The 9,512-nt window shown below is 47.3% G+C and overlaps 1 non-coding gene across 1 annotated transcript; it reads left to right on the top strand.

Moving 5' to 3' along the window:
* The first annotated feature begins 9,038 nt into the window (after positions 1 to 9,038).
* LOC116152822 (U6 spliceosomal RNA) lies at positions 9,039 to 9,147 on the top strand. Its single transcript, XR_004136527.2, has one exon. It is a non-coding gene; the product is annotated as a U6 spliceosomal RNA (small nuclear RNA).
* The last annotated feature ends 365 nt before the right edge of the window (positions 9,148 to 9,512 follow it).

The raw sequence follows: 9,512 nt of genomic DNA on the forward strand, positions 1-9,512 counted from the left end.
GTGATGTTGTTTTGTTTAAGCTGTAACTCACCCCGGAAATAAAGGGGAATGATGACGCCCAGCCAAGCAAGGCCTGACTCATAGCGGTGGACACATCCAGCCTCCCCCACCCAGCCGAACGCCTAGGGCTCGGCTTACAGACTCTTCAGGGGGCTGCGAGCCCCGGCGTTTCCCTTGGCCCTGGGTGTGGGTTTCAGAAGACTCTTGTCTTTTGTGATATCACAGCCCAACCATGTGAGAAGTGTTCAGGCTCCTCTTTCCCCGTTAGTCTGAGAAAAGGGAAAGTTAGAATGGACCGATTTTGAAAAAGGATAAGCAAAATGGTTTTCAGGGCGGGGAGGATGCTGGCTGCGGCCTCTAAACGTTCACTAAGGCCTTTCTGTTTTCAAGCCCCTGTATGTGGGTTACGTTGTTGGTGGTTATTTTCCTCATTTTACAGATGGTCAGACTGGAGCCCAGAGAAGTTAAATGGAGGCAGTTAAGTGGAGAGCCAGGTTCCCAGATCAGATAATGTAACCTGAGCATCAACAGTGGGCTAAGCGTGCCACATGCACATACTTCTTGCGTCTTCACAACAGTAGAAGGTATATGTATATATACATACTCAGATTGTGCACGTTTTACAGATAAGGAACCCGAGGTGAAGGGACTACCCAAGAACACAGCGCAGCTTAGTTTGTGGCAGATTCAGGCTTTCAGGGCTGGTCAGTATATGTTATTTACCAACTGTGTGCCACTCTAGTGGCAGCTCCAGAAGTGGTGGCCATTGCTTTTCACCAGTGTGTCTGGCCATAAACTACATCTGCATAGGAGACCCAAGAAGAAGGTTGAGGTCAGCTTGTAAAGACCCTTAAATGCCAAGCCAAGGAGTGACTGCCTACAGTCACATTTGGAACAAAGTCCAGTATAAATTAACAGAGAAAAGAAAATTCTAAAACAATTGGATTTTGTCCTATCAGGGATGGGAGGCAGAGAAGGGTTTTTGTTGTAGGATTTATTACATTTGGTAACAGGTACTTCAAACAAGGAAGGAGAGGGCCAGCGTTTCCTGCTGACCTGGGCTATGAAGGCTAAGGAAGCCATCTCTGGTGTTTCTGAACAACATAATACATGAAGGGGACTTGGCACCCACCTCCCTCTGATTCCTCCCTAGAGATTTCCAGGCCTTAATATTTAATCTGCTCTGTTTGGGGAGAGAACGGCGCCTCTGCCCAAAGGTGAGGCTTTGGGTGGGGGGTGGTTCTGGGGAATGATTTGAGGGCTCCTAAGAGCCCATGTGCTCTAAAGCATCTTTTCCTCCATGACAGCATTGGAAACCACCCTGCTGACAGGAGGACGCAGCACTGGGTGGTTGTCAGGGAGCCCTGGACAGGAGTTAGCGCATCCTGGGTTAGAACCTGGCTGTGCCCCTAACATGCTGCTTGTTCGGGTAGGCAGGGACTGACAATGGGGACGGATGTCAGCTCTCTTCTATGGCTGAAGACTTGCAGCTTAGTGAGGACCAAGAACAGCTGAGGGCCCAAGCAGTATCCTCATCGAGCTAGAAGGCACCTTTACATACATTGTCACTGATCCACCCAGGAACCCCCAGGTCGGCATTACTTTTCCCCATTACAGGTGAAGAACCTCAGGTTCAGAAAGGTTAAGCAAACTGCTCAGGGTCATGAATCTAACAAGTAGTAGAGTCAAGAGTTGAACCAGGTCTGTTTTTACACCAAAGCCCCAAACTAACTGTTGTTAGGAATTTTGTAACCAGTCAGATTTTCTTCTTTGCTTTGGCCACTGAGAAGCTCAAAGTCAAATTGAGATTATTTTTAACAATTGTACTGAGTCTCCTACTGGACTCTGGCTTCATTTAGCTTTCTGCTTTTACCTTTACCTGGATCTCTTTATTTTTATTGTATTGTATTTTATCTATTTTTGTAAATCACCACAACGCCTTTTTTGAAGCAAGTTGGAACGTACTTAAATAAATACACGATCAAAAGCTTGACTTAAAAGTCTTGACCAAATGCTATGGTCTGCATCCATATCCTAACATAGACATTTAATAACTTAAAAAATAGTTTGTTCTGAGAATTGGCCTTGTGACTCTACTGTTGCTGGAAACTGATCTGAATAATGAACTAGGGCTGAAGAATCCAGTTCAGGTTGAAAACCAGACCCCTCCCAGTGGAGAGGAGAAGAAAACCATTCCCAAAGTTGTGCAGACACGGCCTGCAGCCCTACTTCTTGTGTTGGCTGCAGACAGAATCCTGGTCAGAGAATGTGGGGCTGAGGGAGAGGTCAGAACAAAAAGAAATGCTTTCCTGGGAAAAAGACAGTATCATGGAATTGGGGAGGGGGCCTGGAGCACCACTGAGTCCCATGTTTCTCAAACTTCGGTCATTGGTGTACAGGCCCTCTTTGAGATTTTTGTCATTTCCCTACCATCTTCAGTGTGGTTTACTCTCTTTCTTTTTCTGATCATTTCATTCTTTTTACTAAAATAATTATATTTCAAAGAGAAGCTTTATAAGCTGTTAACAAAAATTTAAAAAAAAAATTTTTTTTTAGTTCTTAAAGGAGGAATATTACAAGAGTAAAAAGAAAGCTAGTGACCGCAAATACAAGGTGACTGGGATGCGACACTGAGAACAAACTGCACTACTGCATTCCGCTGGACCCTGTGCCTGTGAGCCTGGTTCAAGCTCTTTGTGTAAATAGGAAGATTAACAAATGTTCAGGGGACATGAAGGGCGAGCCAACAGCAAATGGACATTGTCCTTTATGTAATCAGAGGGATGAGATCAGAAGGGTATAGATTCTCCCATGTGACTCAATGGTCCTTCACGTGGTGGCTTAGGTACCTCCAAGGAGCACTCAAACAGCTGATGGGAGACTTGGATTTGGACTAACCACCCACACACACACACACTTATTCAGCCAGGCCTTCCCTCCCCGGCCTCCCCAGCTGCAGGCCAGCCTTGGCAGAGCCCCTGCCTTGCCTGGGAGCTAGGCACTGGGCACTGTCCCTGTGGCCCTGTACAATGACAAGGGTCCCACTCCACACAGGACAGGACAGCCAGAAGCACGGTGCTACTCCTGCCATGGCAGAGGCTGATGGGACCATGTCCCTCTCACCACACAGACCCCACTGGGGCTGACCCTAGTTCCAAGCAGGCCAGACATGGCTGGGGTTTGGGTAACCTGGACCATGACCTCCCCTCTCTGGCCCCTCACCGGCACCGATCCCATCTGTTCCCCATGGCCCATCCTCCCTGGCCTTTGCATCAGCTTCGCATCCCTTGCCTGATACACTCGTAGCCTCACCTGTGCATAACTGCCTCCCTCTGGTCATTCAGGTATCAGTTGAAATGTCACCTCCCCAGGGAAGCTGTCCTCAATACTGGGCTTAAAGTTTCTGTCATCACAAGCCCTCTGTCTCTTCACTAACAGGTATTTACTTATTAGTTTACATGCTTAGGGCCTATCTCCATGAAAGCAGAGCTTGTCCCCTCCTTGTGCATCAGCACCCAGGAGACCCCCGGCAAATGTCTGCAAATAGCCAAGTGATCTGTCACAGAACCTTGGCCAAGTTCATATACAGTCTGCTGAGCCAAGGCACCCTTGGCTTTGAGGTTGTGGCCACTGAATGGGCCACACTTTCATTTTATTTATGCAGCATATTTGTGGAGGCCATCCCTAAGTCAGGTTCTAGGCGGAAGTCTCTAGAATGCAGTCTTGGATCAGAAGGTTGGAGAGCAGACGGGATATTTCCAGTGACTCTCCATCCCGCAGTTCTATGAAAATGAGAAAACCCATCATCAGGGAAATACACCTGCCTAAACACTCCACCCTGGTCTGCAGCCAGGGACTTGGGCAGCAAAGAAAGCTGTGGCATTTCTGCTGTCTGTGGCAATAATACTCTCACGATGCTGGATGTGCCAGGCATGCAGCTCTGAACCCAGTGTTCAAGGCGTCTCAGTGGCCAACAAAGGCCAGCATCTGTAGAGTCCAGTGGGCTCAGGGGTCAGAATGACTTATCTCTGGCCCTCACCAGCCTGGTGGGCAGTATCACCTGCCAGAAAGAACAGTGGCAAGGCTTGTGATGTTTTGTAGGCCCTGAACATGATGCCGAGCACACGGTGGGCGTTCAGGAAGTGGTAGCTACTGTTGCCATGTGACCAGTTAATTCCCTGCTCAGAGGATCTGCCCTCTCTTGCAGGTCTGTGTCATGCGCTGAGGGATATTCAACGTGACTGATGCCTTTGTGCCCGCCTCAGGGGCACCAAGCTGAGTAAGTCTCACCCTCCCCTTGAGAACTTGCTGGGAGGTAGGCAAGCCAGATGCGACCACATCCCCATGGTGTTCTTGGTGCTTCAAGAGCAGGGAGCCCCGAGGGGCTCCAGGTGCCTTGCCAAGGGGTGTGGCCTTCTCCAGGAGCCACAGGAGTCACAGAGCAGCCAACACCTCCCAACCTGCCTCCCTGTCAGGGTGAAGAGCTTTCTCTGGTCCCCTTTAATGATGTGGTCCCTAAAGGAGACCTCTGTCTACCTTCTAGACTTTCTCCCTAGGACTTCAAGCCCTAAAATTTCCCCTTGGCTGGGGTGGGAAGTAACGTCTATACAACCACAACGGAGTGTGTGTTCTGTGCCAGACACACTGCTGTGTCTTTACACCATCATCTCACTGAATCCTTCCAGTGACCCCACGAAATATGTACCATTTCTGTCCACGTTTGAGGAAACTGAGGCGCCAACTGCTACATCACATGTTCAAAGTCACACAGCTGGTAGGAGCTGAGCTGTAGCACCAAGCTCTCAAAATACCATGCCTGTGGTTCTCAAACCCAGCTCCTGGTGGAATCACTGCCTGATTCCCAGGTGCTACCCCAGACCAACAGACCGTGGTTTCTCAGGGTAAGGACTGAGATCTGGCCTATTTGAAATGTTCCCCAGGAGACTGTGTCAGGCATTCAGGATTGAGGCCCCCTCCCCCTCCGTTCCCACTGCTCAGGAGCACCCCAGGCATAATGGGGTCGATCTGTCAGATGCCAGTCTGCACCCAGGAAAGCACCCTCCTCCCTAGCCGCCCCAGAGGAGGGAGGAGAGGAAGCAGGCCTTAGCCTGGTGCATCAGCCATTTCTCCCCAACGGGGTGACTGCGGGTGGGGGTGGGGTACCTAGGGCACAGAGCACAAAGACTCCCTCTGCCCCCAGGCAGTGCCCAGACGCTACCCCGCCCACCCGGGCCAGTCTGAACTCTGCCCACATCTGGGGCCAGCCCCTCGACCCCCTACATTCCAACAGGGACCCCATGAGGCAGGAACAGACAGGGCTTTCAGGATGCACGCCTGCCAGGGAGGATGAATTATTACCGAGATTATCTGCCATGAGCTCAGGGTGGCATTTCACGTGCCAGAGGTTGGCTGGCCCTGCCCTGGCCCTGGCTGCTTTGCTCCGGGGCCCTCATTCCAACTGTACAAGGACAGAAACTTTATTCTCTTCCACAGCAAGAGGGCCCCACCCCCCACCATCTGTGCAGCACCCTCTCAGCAATCCCCCCACCCCCAACCGGGGGCCAGAGTCTCCCTTCTCCATGGCTCAACACAGAGCGGATTAGATAGGGTGATTCAGAAGTCAAGTTTCCCAGGTCTTTTTAAGCCAGGGATTTTACTGACAGGGAAAGCTACTGTTACCAAGATGGTCTGCCCCAACCTGTTCTGGCTTTTCTGCATGAGGCCGTGACAGATGTGAACAGCTGCTACAGCTGGACCAAGCTTCTGGTGGAAGGAGCCTTGGCTTTGGGAGCCTGAGAGTCTTTGGTTTGAATCCCAGGTCTGCCACCTACCCCGTGTGGAACTTAGTGGTCTACCTGAAGTCTCTGATCTCAGTTTCCTCATCTCTAAAGTGGGGGTGACAATCTTGACCTTCCAGGAACATTGTGCGGTTGAAATGAGCTAATGGAAGTGCAAAAGCGCTAAGTGGGAACACGGAGGGCATACAGCAGGCCGAGGCACAACGCACTGTGAGGGACCTCGAGCACTGACTTGGGGTATCACCCTTGGTCCAACTCCCAGGGCCTCAGGTTGGGGCAGCCGCAAGGTGAGCTGTTAGCAAACACAAGCGCATCCTCAGAACTGTTGCTCTCCCTTGCCTTCTCTGACAGAGAATGGGGAGGGCAAATTTCTGTTACCCAGTGAGCCTACCCGGATTGATGGGTGGTGGGCACCTACAGGAGTGCCCACCCATGAGCCCAGGGCAAGGGAGGACAATGAAGCATTAACAATGTTTGCCCTGAGAATAGGAAGTTTTGCTGTTTCTGTTATAGAACATGGTCTGAATGATACTTCTCACTCTAGTTTTTGCCTGGATTTGTGTGACAGCCTCTGCGTTGATCTTTCTGCTTGTCGTCCATTCCCACCCTCTGATCTTCAACTTCAGCTGCTACAGTGAACTTTCTAAAATGAAAAATCTGACCGTTTCACTCCATTGCCTTTCACTGTCCCATGGCTCCTCCCATTGTTCTGAGGATCAAACCACACTCCCAGGGGTGACTTTTAAGGCCTCATTCACCTCCCCAGTCTCATCCATGGCCACTCACTTCCAAAAACCCCAACCTAAAGCCCCATCACCCTAGGGTCTTCAAGAACAGAGATGTGAGGATCTGAGGCAATTTGGAAAGTCGAACCGAAAACCTTGTGCCCAGACTCACAAGATCAGATCAAGATCAGAGGGGCAGGCAGAGACCTCACTGCATTTGCCACCAGTGAGTTTAACAAACCGGCGGGAGCTGGTAAACTTCCAATGAACCCTGAAGAGCAGTTTAGCAAAGCTGTCATCCTGCTCACCCTTAACCACACAGATGGGATTAGTCCTGAGTCACCCCTGCAGAGGGGAATTTACTCTGCTCTCTCTCCTGACTGCCCATTCCAAGACAAATCCCCTTGTCAGCAGGACACAGGATGGAGGCTTCCAGGCACCTCTGTGTCTGAAGTTTTCTGGTCCAGGGTCCAGACAGGTATGAGGGTCCTTGCCCTGCAGGAGGCCAGTTGGGTTCTTCCTCATTCCCTCTTAGTCCCAACTCTTGCTATTGCCCTGGAGGCAATTAGATATTTCAGCCTTTCAGTATCACAAACTCCCCTGCACTCCTGCTCTGGCCTCGTGCAGAGATGAGCACTGGGGACTCAGAGATGACATGAGGCAAAATTATTCAGTGGATATTGTCCATGAGCCTGACAGGAAGGGCTGATGGTCGGGAAGCATAACCTGTAACGCATGGCTGGGGAATGAGGAACTCAGGAACAAATCCCTGTCTGTTTCTGAAGATTGGGCTGTTTACCCAAATTGCTAAGGAAGAGTCTAGACTTGCTGAAAAGGCAACCATACGTATGAGTTCCTTGAGGGAAAATAGCTTCTTTGAAGAAAAGAATCCAAACAGGTTTTTTTTTTTCTTTCTTTCTTTCTGTTTAACTTTCTACTTTGAAATAATGACAAAGTTGTAGAAAAGTTACAAGAATTGCACAAATAACTCCTATGTATTCTTCCCCCAGGTTCACTAACTAGTCACATTTTGTGACATTTGCTTTATCGTTCCAGGTACAGCTTTTTTCTGAGCGATTTGAGGGTATGTTGCAGATATGACACCCCTTTTCCCCTAAATACTTCAGTGTATATTTCCTAAGAATGTGAACACTCACATAGCCACAGTACAATTAGTAAAATCAGGAAATGTAGTGTTGATGTAATGTTATAGCTAATTTATAGGTCTGACACAGATTTGGTGAAACTGAGAGCAATTCTTTTCTGGTTCATGGTCCAATCCAGAATAACACATCACATTTAAGCCTCCCTTAACTCTGGAACAGTTTCCCAGCATTTCTTTTTCTTCCATGGCATTACCATTTTTGAAGAGTGCAGGTCATTTATTTTGTAAAATATTCCTCAATTTTCATTTGTCAGATATTTTCCCTATAATTAGATTCAGGCTGTGCATTCTGGGCAGGTATACCACAGATCTGATACTAAGTCTTTCTCAGTACATCACACTAAGAAGTACTTGATGCCAATTTGTCCTGTTATTGGAAATGGTTACTTTGATCACTTGGTTAAGGTGGTGTCTATCACCACCTTATTTTATCTATTATACAAGTACTACTTTCTCTTCATAATTAAAAAGTAATTTGTGGGGGAGTACTTTGAGACTATATAAATTTTATTTCCCATAAACTTCCACCCTCTAGTTTTAGCATCTTGATTTTTATCTATATTAATTTCTCTGATGATTGCAAAGTTGTGACTTAAAATTTCTATCATTATGAGACAGCATTCTACTGTAAAGAAGAGTTTACGGGGTACATACACACATACAGTCAACCGTGGGCACATGCATTCTTAACTTAGTCAACAGGTTATAATTCATTACTATCATTATTTATGTAATAACCAAGTTGTTCTGGATTTGGCCAGTGAGAGCTCATTCGAGGTGGATGCCATGTCCTTTTGATGTGTCTCTCTTATTCACTGAGCACTTCCTTATTCTCTGGCACAAAAGAATGCTGAAGACTCATCCTGTACTTTCTCTGGCCCAGCCCAGAAACCAGCCATTTCTTCAAGAAGCCCTCGTTCTCCCAGTGGAGGATGGCATTACAGTATTAAGAAGCAAGGAGCTGGGCACTAGGTGGGCTCACTGTTCTCAGAATATCATTGTTTCTAGGTCCTCTCATTGAACAGAACTAGGAAACACATACATAGATAAATATAAATCTAAGAGCATACTGATGCCTCCAGTTCTGGTCCAAAACCACAGTAATCTTCCTGGCCTTACCCATTTCCTATTTGCACGTCCCTTCTACAACAGTAAGAAACCTGGCTCTCACCATCTTCAATATATTTCACCTTTTACTCAATACACCAATATACAGAGAGTAGTTTCAGAATGACTAATCCATGCCACTATGAAAAACAAGCCCGTTAGGTAAGTCTTGGTATCTGTTTGCCATTCTTTTTGTCTTTAGGTGAGGGTCTATGTCAAAGTTCTGTGCTCAAGTTATGTGGGGTGCTTGCTTCAGCAGCACATATACTAAAATTGGAACAATACGGAGATTATTAACTTGGCCTCTGAACAAGAATGACCAAGAAATAGTTGCTTGAGTTAGTCCTTTTTTCCCTTTCAGTGTGGTTTATTATTCATTTGAAACATAATTCAAAAATTTGTAAATACAAAGCTACTTCATTTGAGACTTTTTCTTTCCATAGCTTGTCTTAATTCTCTTATAAAAAACACGCAACTAAATTTTCTTTTTCCCCACTATTTTCAGCTTGTCTTGTTGTCACCTTTGTTTTAGTAAAGGAAATTAACCCATTTACATTTATAGTGAAAGCTCACATGTCTGGTCTTTTCCCTGAATTTTATTTGTGTTTTTTACTTCTTTAATATGAATAGGAGAGAATTAGGAGCCACTGGTATTTTGCAGAGCCCAGGGCCTGATCTGGAGCATAGCAAAGCTCAGTAGACATTTGTGGAATGTTG

This window comes from Camelus dromedarius, chromosome 10 (genome assembly GCF_036321535.1).
Source record: "Camelus dromedarius isolate mCamDro1 chromosome 10, mCamDro1.pat, whole genome shotgun sequence".
NCBI classification, from domain to species: domain Eukaryota; kingdom Metazoa; phylum Chordata; class Mammalia; order Artiodactyla; family Camelidae; genus Camelus; species Camelus dromedarius.